Below are 15,944 nucleotides of genomic sequence, written 5' to 3'. Positions count from 1 at the left end.
TCCCTTCCCCCAATACTCCCAGCAAAGAGTCCGTCAGAGGCCTTCCTTTTTTTTTCCTTTTATTTACATAGATACATGTCCTGGCCACGTCTACCCACGGGCCTGCCAAGTTTCTGGAGATAACGAGGAAATTATAGATAAGGCCAGAATTACTCACGAATATATTCTTCCCTCCATGAAATAGTTAGCTCGCGCCAAATTCATTGCTTTGTCCGAGACAAAAAACCAGGAAGTCCCGCCTCCTATTTATAGTCTCTGCAGATGTCACTGCATGACAATTATGACTTGGCTTTGTCCCAACTCTTCCGCTGCTGCGCACGTCGATCAAGCCTTCGTAATCTTGCGTCCCTCCAAAACTGTTCTTGGGGCGTTGCCAAATCAGAAGAAGGCCCGGGAGAATCAGGCCGTGCCGGCCCCTCCCTTTGAGTGGGTGCCAGGGAGGGAGAGGGCTCAAGAGAAACAGGGCTTGCCAGGTCTTCTCCCTCATTTTCTGAATCATCCGAGTCCAGGAGTCTGGGTCCAGGAACCTGGGTCACAACAAGAGGGTTACAAGGGGGAACTGGAAAAAACTAGAGAAATGGGCATAGGCGACCGAGTGTGGGCCCGCAACTATGGGGACGGCCCAAGTTGGCTAGCAGGGCAAATCGTAAAAGCAACTGGTCCAAAGTCATACTTAGTCGAATTAAAAGACAACCGAGTATGGAGGCGCCACATAGACCAAATCAGAAAAAGAATAACCGAACAATCCGAGCTCAATGAAACAGACCCTGACCACACATTACTTGAACCCACAGCTGTTTTAAACCCGGGAGAGGCGCAAGACTTAGCTGAGTCCCCGGAGGTCCAGCGACGCCATCAGGTTCCCTTTGGCAACAGCAGGGACGACTCTGCAAGTAATCCAAGGCCGGATGGCCTAGAAAAAGAGCCGGCAAGTAATCCAGGGCCGGATGGCCTAAAGGAAGAGCTGGGAGGAGCAAACAGCCCCTCCGACCAGCTCAACCCACTCCCAAGGACTGAACCGCGCAGGTCAGAAAGAATCAGGAGACGCCCAGGTTATTTGCGTGACTACGTCGAAAAATAACATGTAAATAATATGTAAATATAGGTAAAGTGTTTTCTGGGAGGGGAGGAGTGTTATGTATCTTTAATTGTTTTGGCGGGAAACAAGCACGTTGCTGATTGGTTGAAGCCGCCGGTTGAACAGTATATAAGGAGAGGTTTTTCCCCAGCCAGGTTGCTGGGTTCACCCTATATTAAAGAGCTGTTGTCACTACCCTGGTCTCCAGCCTCGTTACTTCCCGAACTTAACACATTTAGCTACTACATGGCAAAAATTGTCATAAAACTGGGTGTGATTCACTTAACAACTGTCTTGCTTAGCAATGGAAGTTCTGGTCCCAGTTGTGGTCGTAAGTCAAGGGCTAACTACATTTGCAGTTCTCATACCGATTTACCTTAATCACCGAACTCAGTTGTACATAGAATTCTTCGTTCCAAAATTCTAATCGTGACTTTGATCATCTATTCCTAAAACAGAGAAAAAAGTGTCAAATGTGTTCTCAGAAAAGGTTGGCACATGTATCAGTAGACATATGTATGTATATGTATATATGCAAATATAGACCTCTGTTGGAAGGGAAAGATGCCCTCCAGGAGACCAGCACAGCTAGGGGACATCGTTCCTTTCAAACAAAAGACCCTTCTAGTCAACTGGGGCACATGCCAATTTTGTGACTAGGAAACACATTTCTAAGAAACAGAGCAGATGGAAAATGCAAACTAGAGGAGCAAAAGGAGAACACAGTGTGGGAGTGCTAAGAATATCCAATCCCATTGTTTGGTCTTTTTTTAAAAAAAAAAGTTTTAAAAGCTTTGAAGCAAATTGGTTCTACTTCTGTATCAAGTGTTCCCATCTTTCCTTGCCTCCAGTTTGGGGACAGCTGACTCTCTCAGGGATTGAGAGAGTTTACAAAACATTTGCTAGACCAATTCTTGAATATAGGTCTCCTGTCTGGAACCCATACCACATTTCAGACATCAATACAATTGAACGTGTCCAGAAATATTTTACAAGAAGAGTTCTCCACTCCTCTGAATACAACAAAATACCTTACGCCACCAGACTTGAAATCCTGGGTTTAGAAAACTTAGAACTCCACCGCCTCTGACAGGACCTGTGTTTAACTCATAGAATCATCTATTGCAATGTCCTTCCTGTTAAAGACTACTTCAGCTTCAATCACAACAATACAAGAGCAAACAATAGATTTAAACTTAATATTAACCACTCCAATCTTGATTGCAGAAAATATGACTTCGGTAACAGAGTTGTTAATGCTTGGAATACACTACCTGACTCTGTGGTCTCTTCTCAAAGTCCCCAAAGCTTTAACCAAAAACTGTCTACTATTGACCTCATCCCTTTCCTAAGAGGTCTATAAGGGGTGTGCATAAGAGCACAAACGTGCCTACCATACCTGTTCTACTGTTTCCTTTCATTATATACAATTTATATAGTTATTACATGCTTATACTCATATATATACTTATATGTTGTATAGATACTTCATGCTTATGCTTATGTATGATGTTATGACAAATAAATAAATAAATAAATAACGTTGTAACGTTGTCCCCACCTGTCTGTATGACATCACAGTTAGTTGTGGTTAAAGCAATTTATGATGGTAATATATAGATAAGATTATGAGTATCTCCTCCTAAGGAAGCAAATATATGCTGTTTTCTTAATTTGGTTTAAATGTGAGAGAAATTCATTCCAAAATTATTTTCAGTGCCAAATAGCCCAATAAAGCATCAGTGATCTGAACATGCAAAAAAAATTTTTTTCATTAGCTCTTTAATAAACACAAACCAAAAGATAAGTGTTAATAAAAGGCAAGAAAAATAACTATAATTGGATTACTGAATGTTCTTTACACTGAGCTACTTTTGAAGGCCATCTAGAAACTGCAGCTGGATTGTTAAATTCTGCCCATTTTATGAGAGCTGCAGAAGCTTCTGTCCAGCTTCTGAGTTTCTGATTAGATCTTCTTAGTAGCTGCCTTCTTCTCTGGAACAGTATCCTTCAGGGCATCAGATGGGATCCGACTCTGTTAAGTTTTTTGTAAAATTATTAATGATCTAGCTGTCCCAAAGGTGCTTTTTGTTTTTCAAGAAGCAAAGTACTTTCTGGTTTTTCTTTTTTGTTTCAGCTGAGAAGAAGCTTCTTGGATGAGAGCTGAAGAAGTTTCTTGGATGAGAAGCGAAACATCTTTAAAAAAAAAGAAAGAAAGAAAAAGAAAAACCAGAAAGTCCAGTTGCTTCTTGAAAAAAAGCGCCTTTGGGACAACCATGACCTGGATGACTGAGAATCTCTATAAAGACCTGACTGTTTTAGGCTTTGGGGATCTGGGGATTTAATCACTCCTGGAGAGCAATTAGATATATGGACTATGGTAACTTCTCAGCTCATAAGAAGTTATATTATCATTTTGTTTACAATATTAGAGCCAATTTGGCCTAGTGATAAAGGCACCAGATTAGAAAGTAGAAGACCATGAATTCAACCTTAGGATAAAAGCCAGCTGGTGACTTTGGATGAGTCACTCTTTTTCAGTCAAACCTACCTCACAGAATTGTTGTTTTTGGGAAAAAGGGGACAGGAACAAGTGCTAGGTATGTTTGCTGACTTGAGTTATTTATAACTATAAATAATAAGGGCAGTACATAAATAAAAATGTTTTATTGTTGAGCTTGGTTTTAACTGTACTGTATTGTACTGTATTATAACTGTATTGACAAATTGGAGATTTGTTGTAGGTATTAAGTTTTCGAACAGCAAAAAAGTCTTAAAAATATCAGTCAATCACTCACTCAATTAGCAAAGGGAATTAGACCTCCTTGGAAGCTTCATCATGGCTCTACTTCATAAGAGCAGATGTCTAAATAAATGTGCTCATCTTTAAAACAGAGGTCTTCAAACTTGGCAGCTTTAAGACTTGTGGACTTCAACTCCCAGAATTCTCCAGCCAGCATAATTCACAAGTCTTAAAGCTGCCAAGTTTGAAGACCTCTGCTCTAAAACATTAACATAAATACCTTTAGGAAAAACAGGGAACTCTGTCCCTGAGCTTAGTTTTCTCCAACCTTGTGCCCCTGATATGCATGGATCACAACTTTTAGAATTTCAAAACCAGGAGGAAATTTGGAAATGGCAGGCCTTCCAACTCATCATAAGGGCCTTTGGTTGAGAAAGTATGTCTTAGCACAATATCCTGAGACAGGGATCTTCAATTTTTTTGTGTTAGCAGAAATGTCTGCACTCTGTATAAGTTGGCAGAAACTTCTGCACTCTGCATAAGTGCAGAGACATCCCACTGTTCTTATGTGCCATGAACTAGATTTGAACTCAATTTGATTTTTTTGAAAATGGCTTGAGAAAGTAACAGCTAAAGAAAACAAGGTTGTATGTTTCTTTTATAGGCATAATATTTCATTTATCCACCCTCTTCCTTTTCCCACCGACTCCTTGATTCCATTTAGGATGTAGACATTATTCCAGTCCCTTCATCTTTCTTTAATCTACCAAGGGACTGAAGAGGAATTCAAGAGTCAGTATGAGTTCACTGCACAGACAAGTGTCCATTTTTTATTGGCCGTTGCTGGCGCCTTCTAGAGAAAAGCTTTCCAAGATCTTTAGGGAGTGAACTCTGGAGCCTTTACTGTCAATCTTGAGAAGATGTTCAACATCTGGATAGTGACAGCAGGCAGCAAAGATGTTCACAGTAGGCTTATTGACAATGGCAATCTCTCAGAACTATATTTGTCCAGAACATTTAATAATCCAATGGTGGCTTTGTCTAGGTCATTCCATGGCTTCATGTATATATTAGCCTCTCCCCTCACTCTTCTCCCTGCTGCCTCAGAAATAATATTTATATGTGGAGATAGCCAAATCTATGTATACTTAGTCTGCTTGCTTTTCAAGGTGTTTTTTGTAAGGTTTTGCTCTCTGGCAACCAACTGGAACTGCAATTAATGTTTCCCCGTGCTTCTTTTTGTTGTTTTTATTCTTATTCAATTGCTTCTGACTGAATAGGACTTGATGGACTTCAGTTTGCCAGAATTTTCTGTGAGAATTTTTTTTTTACTTCTTGTAAGCTTGTACTTATGTAGCTATGACAATATACAGCCATTTATCAAACGATGATATATACAAAGCAGAGAGATGCAGATGTTACATTATGTCACGCCCCCATGTGCAGGATTTTGCATGAATTTCTCTATTTGACACACTTATATCCTGTGTGGTGTTTTTTGTAATACTGACTACCAGCAGGCAGACTGGGCATGATCACTTCTGTCCTGTAGGTGGCCAGATGTTGTTCTATAAGGTTCAAACCCTCTGTTGGGAATTCCAAAATATTGAAGCTTTAGCTTCACAGTTAGCACTTAGAGTCAGTTCTCTGACTTTGCTGCATATGCTGTAGGATTTGTTCTTCTTGTTATCCAAGATACTCTTAATAATTTTCTCAGCTCAATAATTGCTCAAAGCCATGGATTATTTTTTTTAATTCAGTCTTTCAGATAGTCCAACTTTAACAATTGTTGACCAGGAAGACAATTGTCATGATAATACATTGACAATTGCATGATATTGCATGACAAATACGTGATAATTTGTTGATAGGATGACCTAGCTATATACTACTAAAACTCATGTTTGTAACCGTCAATCACATCAATCACTATTTTTAATAAAGAACCTAAAATGGCCCAATTTTGTTCAAAAATTTGTTCAAAATTTGTTCAAAATCCAGGACCCATTACATCCAGGGGATTGAAAACAGTGGTGAAATCTGAACTGGTTTGCCACCAGTTCGCTGGCTGAACCAGTGCAAACCAGTAGCATTTCACCACTGGATTGAAATCTGAAAAAGCTGTGGTTGGTTCAGCATCGCTACACTGCTGGGCTACACCAACAAAATTCTTAATATAATAAAAGAGCAAAAACAATTATCTTTTGGGAACTCTTTTACTTTTCCTGTTAACCATTGGATATTTTCCTCTGGTTCTTTTGAAACCAGCTTCCACTTCTTTAATTCTCATTTTAAATATTGTTAAGCCCCATTTGCAAAATCTTAAGCATTTACTGGAAAATGAGAAGAATGCAGTTGTTTGATAATTTCAGCTTTTTTTTAGCAATGCCTCCTTTTTGTCATTAGAATATAGTTATATTTGTTTTGTCCCTGAACCATTACTGTGTTTTCCATACTTTTCACAAACTGCAAGCAGCATTATCTCTAAAAGTGAAATTTGAAGCGCTCTGCAGGTATTTCATCAACTTCTTAAAAATACTTCCTTAGTCTCATTTAATTTCATTTTATTAAATGCATTTAACAAGGTAATACTTAGTATTAACTAGTACATACCATTTTGGGGGATCTTTTTTGTACAATTCTGTATGTTTATGTCATTTCTTTTTTCCTCCATTATACTATTGCCTTCTTTGTATTTTATTGTGGCCATTTCTACATCGCAGTTTCCCTTGGTTTATTTAATTTTCTTAAACAGAATGTTGTTCTTCATGTCCAATTTTTATCCTCAGTTTGTTTGCGTAGCTTATTAGTTGTATCTAGTTCTCTTCTTGCCCTTGTCTGGAATTCAGCATTTAACTGAGTAAATTTTCTTTTAAGCTATTGCCTTTTTTTTTTCCTCAGCTATTTTTGAGTTATCAGTTCTCCTTCTTTTGTTTGGTTTACAATGCAGAATATTTTTAATTGCTCTTTCTTTAATTATACAGACTTCCACTCAGAGTCCTTTAGGCATTTTATTTATAAAAATCTAGTCTATTAACACTGTCCTTTATCTTCACCACACATTCTGATGGAATATCGCTTGAGATCTTATTATGGGCTTGATTATTTTGTTTGCTTTCTTTATTTTGACTTAGGAACTTGAAGAAAATGTTCATCATCTGAGTTGCAGTCACCATCAGGACTTCTTGATGACTGAATAGACGTCTTTAAACTTGTTTGCAAAATGTATTGTCACTGTCAGTCAGTGTTAGCCATTCAATGACATCCATACACAGAATTGCATTTTAGATGGTTGGAAATTAGCTGTTGCTATAAATGTTGAATTACAGTGTCAGAATGTGTCTGTCATCTGCTTTGTTTCATAAGGCCAAATTTTCAATTACTCAGATACTGCTTTTCTTTCAGTTTTAGCATTCCATGAATACTAAATGTTTAAGATAACATTTTTTCTTCTCTGAAATGGTGTTGAATGGCAATATCAAATGGTAGATCGACATGTTGTGGTCATGTTGTGGGTAAGTGTTTTCTGCGTTTTTTTTTTTCACAAAAGACAAAGGTGACTGACTGTACAGTGATAAAATTATTGGGAAAGAAATAGGAGTCCCTTCATTTCTCATAGACTTTTTGTTGTTAGTTGTGAAGTCGTGTCCGACCCATCGCGACCCCATGGACAACATTCCTCCAGGCCTTCCTGTCCTCTACTATCCTCTGGAGTCCATTTAAACTCATGCCTACTGCTTCAGTGACTTCATCGAGCCACCTCGTTCTCTGTCGTCCCCTTCTTCTTTTGCCCTCAATCTTTCCCAGCATTAGGCTCTTCTCCAGTGAGTCCTTCTTTCTCATTAGGTGGCCAAAGTATTTCAGTTTCATCTTCAGGATCTGGCATTCTAAAGAGCAGTCAGAGTTGATTTCCTCTAGAACTGACTTGTTTGTTCGCCTTGCAGTCCAAGGGACTCGCAGGGGTCTTCTCCAGCACCAGAGTTCAAAGGCCTCAATTCTTTGGTGCTCAGCCTTTCTTATGGTCCAACCTTCACAGCCATACATTGCAACTGGGAAAACCATAGCTTTGACTATACGCACTTTTGTTGGCAGGGTGATGTCTCTGCTTTTTAGTACGCTGTCTAGATTTGCCATAGCTCTCCTCCCCAGGAGCAAGTGTCTTTTAATTTCTTGGCTACAGTCCCCATCTGCGGTGATCTTGGAGCCCAGGAAAATTTTCTTGCCTCTTTTATTCATAATGATGACTAATTCATTTCATCGATGATTTCCTTTTAAATTTCAAATGCTGCAACATATCTATACCTACCAAGATCAGAATTGTGCAAGTGATTGTAAATGGCATTTCCTGTGAGCCTCAGAGTGGGACTGAAAAATTTTAGCAACTGGTTCTCTGCCCAATTGCTGGGTTGGCGCAGCCATGGGGGCATGGCCTACTTGGCCTCCTGCACCATGGCAGGAAGGGTATTTTCATCTTTCCAAGACTCTGGAGGCTTTCCCAAGCCCCTGGGAGAGTGAAAATGGCCTCTCCCAGGCTCTGGAGGCCCTCTGGAGGCCAGAAACAGGCCCGTTTTCAGACTTCTGGTATTTCTGGTAGGCCTGTTTTTCACCCACTCAGAGCCTCTGTGTGGGCCCTGCACTTACCTTGCATCCAAAATGGGCCACATGGAGACTCTTGGGAGGGGAGGACAGGGGTGGTGGGGCAGGGTGGGCAGGGTCAGCCAGTCCTTGAAACTACCAGTTTCACGAACCAAATTAAAATTAACATCCGGTTAGCCTGAATCAATCCAAACCGGCTGAATCCCATCCCTGCGTGAGCTTCTGCGAAAGCTGGACATTAAAGAAGAGATGGATCATTGACGAAATCAACTGAAGTTCTCACTTGAGGCATAAATGGTCATGCTTGAATGATGCTGTTTAAGACATGTTATACGAAGACCCAGTTCTTTGGAAAAGGTTCCAATGCTGAGAAAAATAGAAGGAAAGAGAAGAAAAGGATGACCAGCATCAAGTACCAGCGTCAGATGATGTAACTGAGCATCAAGTCGATGATGTAACTTAGTAGATGGACTCAGCTACAGTGACATAAAATAACAGGTTAGAGACAGATTCTCTTGGAGAAAAACTATGTGGCTATTAGAAATAAAAAATGACTCAATGGCATTCTCATCCTCAGCATCCTCATCCTCAGCATTATTGTCACTACCTTATAAAAAGTAGTATAGATACATTCTATAAATAAAATGAAAGAGTCATAGTAGTTAGAATGCAGTACTGGTTAGAATGCAGTACTGCAGGCTACTTCTGCTGACTGCCAGCTGACTGCAATTTCGCAGTTCAAATCTCACCAGGCTCAAGGTTGACTCAGCCTTCCCTCCTTCTGAGGTTGGTAAAATGAGGACACAGATTCTTGGGAGCAATAGGCTGACTCTGTAAAACCACTTAGAGAGGGCTGTAAAGCACTGTGAAGCAGTATATAAGTCTAAGTGCTATTGCTATCAAATGTTCTTATGTGAAAGGACCATTTCTAGCCTATTTTATTACACTGACTCCCAGAATGCCAAAATTCAGTCTTGACATTCCACTCTGACATCAAGTTTGCCTTCATTCACATAAAGTGATATACATATCACTGCATGACTGAACTTTCCTTTTGTCTTTAATCGCAACAGCAGGTAGATGTTCTACATTAATCCAGCCCCTTTTAAAACACTAATGTTACTTACATTTGTCAGCTGGTGATCTTCAATAGCTTGTTAGATACTTTTGATATCAGGAGCTCATCTTCCAATATCATGTAGACATTCTCCTAGTTATGAATACTTATTTGTTTTTTGTGGCTGAATATGGGAATGTATTGCCATTAGCTCTACTTTATGCTATAAGCAATGCCATTCTCATGACCAAGATTATTGTTGTTCAGTTGCTTCTAATTCCTCATGAAAAAATGGACTTGATTTCACCAGGATTTTCTGTCTATAACTTTTTGAGTTCTTATGAACTTATTTCTATGCCACTAGTAATAGCTAGGTGACTTTCAGTTCCTTGTTTTGGTTGTCTTTGTTTTTCTAAGCATATGGACTTCTCCAGTGACTCTTGTTTCCATATTATGTGTCTGAAATACCATTTGTTTACTTTCATTGTTAGCTTCATTCATTTTCCATTGAGTAGCCTCCAAGATACTTTTAGTTCTTAGTTCAGCAATGTCATTTTATAATGTAACTTCTTCCTGTTTCCTGCTTAGAGTGGCCAAAACACCATGAGATTAATTACCACTTAATTAATCAGTCTTCATTCCCTGCTGAAGAAGAAGGAATTGTGTTTAATTATTGGCATCCAATTGTTATGTATTTTCCTCTGATTTAAAATTGCAAAATAGTGCTAAAGGAAAAATAATGAGATGAAACCAGTAATAAAAGCTAACCCTATGAAGAAGATAGAGGAATAATTATGGGCTAATCAAAGAGCAACAGGACAGTACCCTGATGAATAGGAAGCAATTATAGAGGTAGAAACTAGAAGAAGGAAGCTCCTAATTCAAATTCTGTAGGTTGGAATTTGCCTAATGAATACTGTTTTGCCAGTTCACACTGGACAAATTGCTCATGGAAACTGCATTTTAAGTGGAGGGAAATGGTCGTAAATCAAATCTGAGAAAACATGAATGCAATAAGTTGGCTATTAAAACAGAATTAATAAAAGATGGCAATTTCAAGCAAAAAGGTAAATGTACATGTGCATTTAAAAAAAGATTACAAAAACAACATTCTGGTTACCGTGTAATTAATCTTAGGGTTCATGGTATGTCATTTTTTGCTGCTGCATGGAAAAGCAATGGATACATTCTATAAATAAAATTAGATAACCGATTTAAGAACCAAAGCTGCAGTAACTTAAATTAATTGCATGATCTAATTATGCACCCTGAGTTAAGGCTTATCTGAATTCTGAATCTCTGCTGCCTTGATGAACTATAAGGATGAATTGGTTCTTGGCTTGTGGGGACCCTGGGCAAAGTATTTTTATTTAGTTAGTTAGTTAATTGTTTGTTTGTTTATATCCTGCCTTTATTATTTTTATAAATAACTCAAGATGCAAACATACTTAATATTCCTTCCTTCTTGCACTTTCCCCATAGCAATAACAGTAGCCCTGTGTGGTGAATTGGGGTGAAAAAGAATAGCTAACCCGAAGTCACCCAGGTGGCTTTCATTCCTAAGGTGGGACTAGAATTCACAGTCTCCTGGTTTCTAGCCTGGAGTCTTAGCCACTTGACAAAACTGACTCTCTTATATCTCATTTGCTTTCTCTGGCCTGCTCTTGTTTTGGACAAAGTGAGGTAACCATGGCAGGAAACAAATTCTGGAGTTGGATGTTCCTCTCAGGTATTCCTCCTGTGGTAAGTCCCCTCCCTTGGCAGTCAGAGTACGTGCCTCATAGAGTCTACCATTATATTTATTTATCCAATATCTATTCTTCACATCTCACCTGAATGACTCTGAGTGGTTTACAGACAAATTATGCAAATTATGCTGGGGGCGGGACGGAGGGGCTAGAAGTGAAGTAGGGTGCATTTTAATTTTCTACAATCCTCCAAAATGTAATGTTTTTTTGATAGCCACATCCACCCAACACTCTCAGGGTATCAGTTATAGGAAAGATTAAAGGGGTGCTAAGGTAAATGGGTCTTGGCAGCGCCTAACACATGCCAGATGCTGCCAACAACTCTGCCATGGCTGCTGGAGAGAGTTCAGCTGTGGGAACAGAAAGCAGAAATGATGTTTCAGAATTGGCAGTTCAAATTATATTCAAAAAGCTTCAGGAAATCACCAGGAATCAAGACTGGCTCAAAGACCAATACAAAAAAAAAGTATTATATATGAATTATGGGCTCGCATATAGCCAAAATCTTACCATTTATCAAAGAAAAAGATGGTAACAGTATAGGTAGTCCTTGACTTACAACAGTTCATTTAGTCACTGTTCAAAGTTACAACAGCACTGGAAAAAGTGAATTATGACCATTTTTCGCACTTACGATTGTTGCAGCATCCCCATTGTCACATGATTTACATGCGGATGCTTGAGAACTGACTCACATTTATGACAGTTGCAGTGTCCCAGAGTCATGTGATCCCCTTTTGTGACCTTCTGGGAAGCCAGATTCACTTAACAACCAGGTTATTAAGTTAAGAACTTAGTGATTCACTTACCAAAGGTAGCAAAAAAAAAAAAAAAAAAGCTGTTAAATGGGATAAAACTCACTTAACAAGTTTCTCACTTAGGAACATAAATCCTGGGCTCAATTGTGGTCATTAGTTGAGGACTACCTGTACTGAAGGAAATCTAAAGATTCACAGATATGTAATGTTTTGAGGGTGCTGGAAGATTTCATTAAGGAAGAAAGTGGATTGCTGGTATTACACTTCACTTCACTTCACTTCACTTCACTTCACTTCACTTTATTTTACTTGCATGGCCACTTGTCACATGCAATGATCGTAGGCAGCTCACAACAATTAATAAAAACAGAGATTAAAAAGCAAAGCTATGTCAGACCAAACAACTTCGCAGTTCAATTCCCATCCTATCCTAATAGGGGAAACAACCAGGTCTTCACAACCTTCCAGAAGGTTGAAGGTAAGGATCACTCAGAATCCCTCAAATGGACTGGTGTAGCTAGCAAAAAAGTGTATCTCTGAGGCCCCATCAGATGACAACATTTAAGGGATGGGTCCTGGAGCATATCCATTCAATCTATTTTATTTTATTTTATTTATTTATTTGTCACAACAGTATATATAAGCATAAGCATGAAATAACTATATGAATTTGATATAATCAAAGGGAACATTAAGACAGGAATGGTAGGCACGCTGGTGCTCTTATGCCCCTTACAGACCTCTTAGGAATGGGGTGAGGTCAATAGTAGATAGTCTTTGGTTAAAACTTTGGGGATTTTGGGAAGAGACCACAGAGTCAGGTAGTGCATTCCAGGCATTAACAACTCTGTTACTGAAGTCATATTTTCTGCAATCAAGATTGGAGCGGTTCACTTTAAGTTTAAATCTATTGTGTGCTGGTGTATTGTTGCGATTGAAGCTGAAGTAGTCTTTAACAGGAAGGACATTGTAACAGAGGATCCTATGAGATAAACTCAGGTCATAGGTATGAGCCAAAACCCTGAAGGAGTCCCATTAACAGCCTGGCCTGTGCAAAACAGGACTTTAAATGTGATAACCACATCTCGAAAATCCATGCAGCTCACACAGCAGGTGACAGGTTTGCAGCTTTCATATAGTATTCAAGAGAGGCCCCATATAAAACATACTGCTGCGGTCCAAACAGGAAATGACTAGGGCTTGAGTGATTGTGAGGAAGGCCTCCAGGTCCAGGAATCAATGCAGTTAGGTCTTAATTTATTTAATCATAAGGATCCATAGAATTAGGATCCATAGGATCTAATTCATGTGAAACATGAATTAGCTTCCTGAAAAAATGGGGCAAGAGCTACCTTTCTGGCTTTCAGGGTGGGAAAAACCTTTTCATTGGCAGATGAATGGTGTGACATTGAGTTAGTTGTTCCCTCCTCCATCCAGATGGAGTCCCTAAACTTTATGAGCCTGTAAATCAAAATCACAGCAATCCCCAGCAGACATAGCAATCTCTAGGGAGGAAAAGAAACATCTGTTTGTCAATTAAGCCATATCAGGACACAGAGCAAGAGGGGAAGCAAAGTCTGAATATTTATTCAGAAGAATGGATGTTGTATCCTTCTTTCATCTCACCCTGTCTTCACAGTCTTGCGCGGCCTGTGCCAATGGAAGTGGGGTTTTCTACAACCTTCTGGAGACGATTTCTATTGGAATTTACAAATGTGTTGCTGCAGAAAAGCTAGATAAAAGAGATATAAATACAAACTTAACTTTCTGTTTGCAAACTTAACTTTGTTTTTAAAGAAGAAAGTCATTGCTAAATTTTATTGATCTTAATGTTTCCCTTAATGATTGGGTGTAAGAAGAAATTAGCTACATTATAAATATGTATGACAGAATAACAGAGTTGGAAAAGACCTTGGAGGTCTTCTAAGATAAAGAAAACAAGAAAAAATTTTAAGATAAGAAAAAGAAGATGAAAAGGAAACAAAAATGATTGACATCAGTACCATAGGATTTTTTCTTCCTTGGTTATTGTTTTTGTTTTTTTGATCCTGCACCTTATAATATTTTACTTATTATATGAGCTTATATTTCTGACCTGCAATCTAAAAGTCCCCATATTAGAGTAGAAAAAGCTGACCCAGAACCATCCCTGGAACTTTGAAACTAGCAACGGCAACAAAACAGTTGAAGATTAATGAGCTCTTCACCTCAATGGTTTTGACTGAAGAGTTAATTGCCTGGAATGCTGTGAACAAATTCAATATGCTATGCCAGCGATCAGACACAACACCAAATACTCCTCTCCCTAATGAGACAATGGACTCCTATGCAGCAGTGACTTCCAGAAAAATACTATTCCTAGGAAGCACAATGGCCATTTTGAAGCTAGCATAAGAGTTGAAACCCTTGGCCATGATATGCATGGCCATAGCTTGTCATTCCCATGCCTGTTTGGTTCTCCAGCCATGAGCATTTCTCCAATTCTCTCCCAGCCAACCATATTGTTGAAATTGAATATTGGATGAACTCACTCATTGGGCTACGTCATAACATGATTTATGTGTGTTATAAACATAGCCACTGCGGTAGTAAGGTAGGGTTTCTAACTGAACATGGGGTGTAATCCAGCCAACTGCAGTTTAATCATCAAGGCAAGGTTAGCACTATAAAACATGGTTTAGAAATGAGTGAATGCATCCCAAGAGTTTGAATTTTGTGCCTGACTTTCTGAAACTTGGATATTCTGCTAGCCCTGGCAGCAGATGCTGCTTCCAGAGAGGAAAAATGCTTCTCTGCTAGAAAGTATTGTGGAATGGATTTATTGCATTCAAAATGCATTCAAAATGATCTTCATACTTCATTGATACCAGGTCCAGTCTATTCATAGCTACTGCAGGTGACAAACAAGTTAAAACTGGCTTTAAAATTGAAAAAAGGTTTCTGAATATTATCCTGGGTTTTGGAGTTGGATGCAAGCAATGTTCTAGCTTGACCTGATGTCAATGAAGCAGTTGGAATTCTGAACAGAACATTTGATATGTGGTGGTTAAAGGGTTTACTCTGGTTCCTTGACCCATTAGACAATGAAGCTCAATGACCAGTTGCCATTGTTTAGACCAATCTCACTGGGCTGTTCTGAGGATGGAATGAGAACAGATGGCAAGGGGAAGGTTGTCAAAAAAGTAAAAAATGGTGGCCACAATTGTGCAATTGAAGTCATAGTCCTTTCTTTAATAGGCATTATGCATATGACCTATACAAATGTAAAAAAATGTCAGGGGCTTTGATCACCTGGACACAGCCACCATCTCAATTTTCTGTTTCCAGGTTCCCTGCCTCATGGTCCTACAGAAAGTATGTATTTATTTTAAAAGATGGATATAAAAACAATTGATTGATAAGGAAAGTAGAGGTAGTGACTCACCCTGACAAGAATTCAGATCATTAGAAAACGATGTGAACAATTGTGCTAAATAGATTTGTACTTTTTTTTTTAAATAATGGAGTTTTCAATACTGTATGGAATTTTTCCCCAATTCATGAAACAGAAAGCAGCTTTAATTAACATACCTTTTCGTAGAGAAAGTCTGGTTAGTGTTTGACTGCTTTACTTTGATTCCATCCAGACAGATTGATTAATTATGAACCATCAAGTTGTTGTCTACATGCTGTCATGCAATTCTCCATTACACTCTGCCCATAGCCTGGCCTTTCAGGTCTTCCAGTAGTGCATTCATTACTGTAACTGAGTCCATTCACCTCTCTGCTGGTCATCCTCTTCTCTTTCTTTCCCAGTATTAACATCTTCTCCAAAGAGTTACAGTAGGATTTCATATAATGTGTCCAAAGTAAAGTAGCTTGAGCCTGTCATGTGTGCCTCAAATGAGAACTCTGGCACATCCAAATAGGAGTATTGTATTCCACTTTGCTTCTGGTGTTGCCTACAAAAATGTTCAGAAACTAA

The 15,944-nt window shown here is 38.9% G+C and overlaps 1 long non-coding RNA gene across 1 annotated transcript; it reads right to left on the bottom strand.

Annotated features, from left to right (window-relative positions):
- Window positions 1–1,453: 1,453 nt before the first annotated feature.
- On the bottom strand, window positions 1,454–15,724 carry LOC131198844 (uncharacterized). The gene is made up of 3 exons (XR_009155171.1): window positions 15,551–15,724; window positions 13,607–13,712; window positions 1,454–1,527 (listed from the first exon to the last, which is right to left on the bottom strand). It is a non-coding gene; the product is annotated as an uncharacterized LOC131198844 (long non-coding RNA).
- Between the last annotated feature and the right edge of the window lie 220 nt (window positions 15,725–15,944).

The sequence above is a fragment of the Ahaetulla prasina genome, chromosome 4, assembly GCF_028640845.1.
Source record: "Ahaetulla prasina isolate Xishuangbanna chromosome 4, ASM2864084v1, whole genome shotgun sequence".
Taxonomy (NCBI): domain Eukaryota; kingdom Metazoa; phylum Chordata; class Lepidosauria; order Squamata; family Colubridae; genus Ahaetulla; species Ahaetulla prasina.
This window is presented reverse-complemented; position numbering and strand designations above follow the sequence as displayed.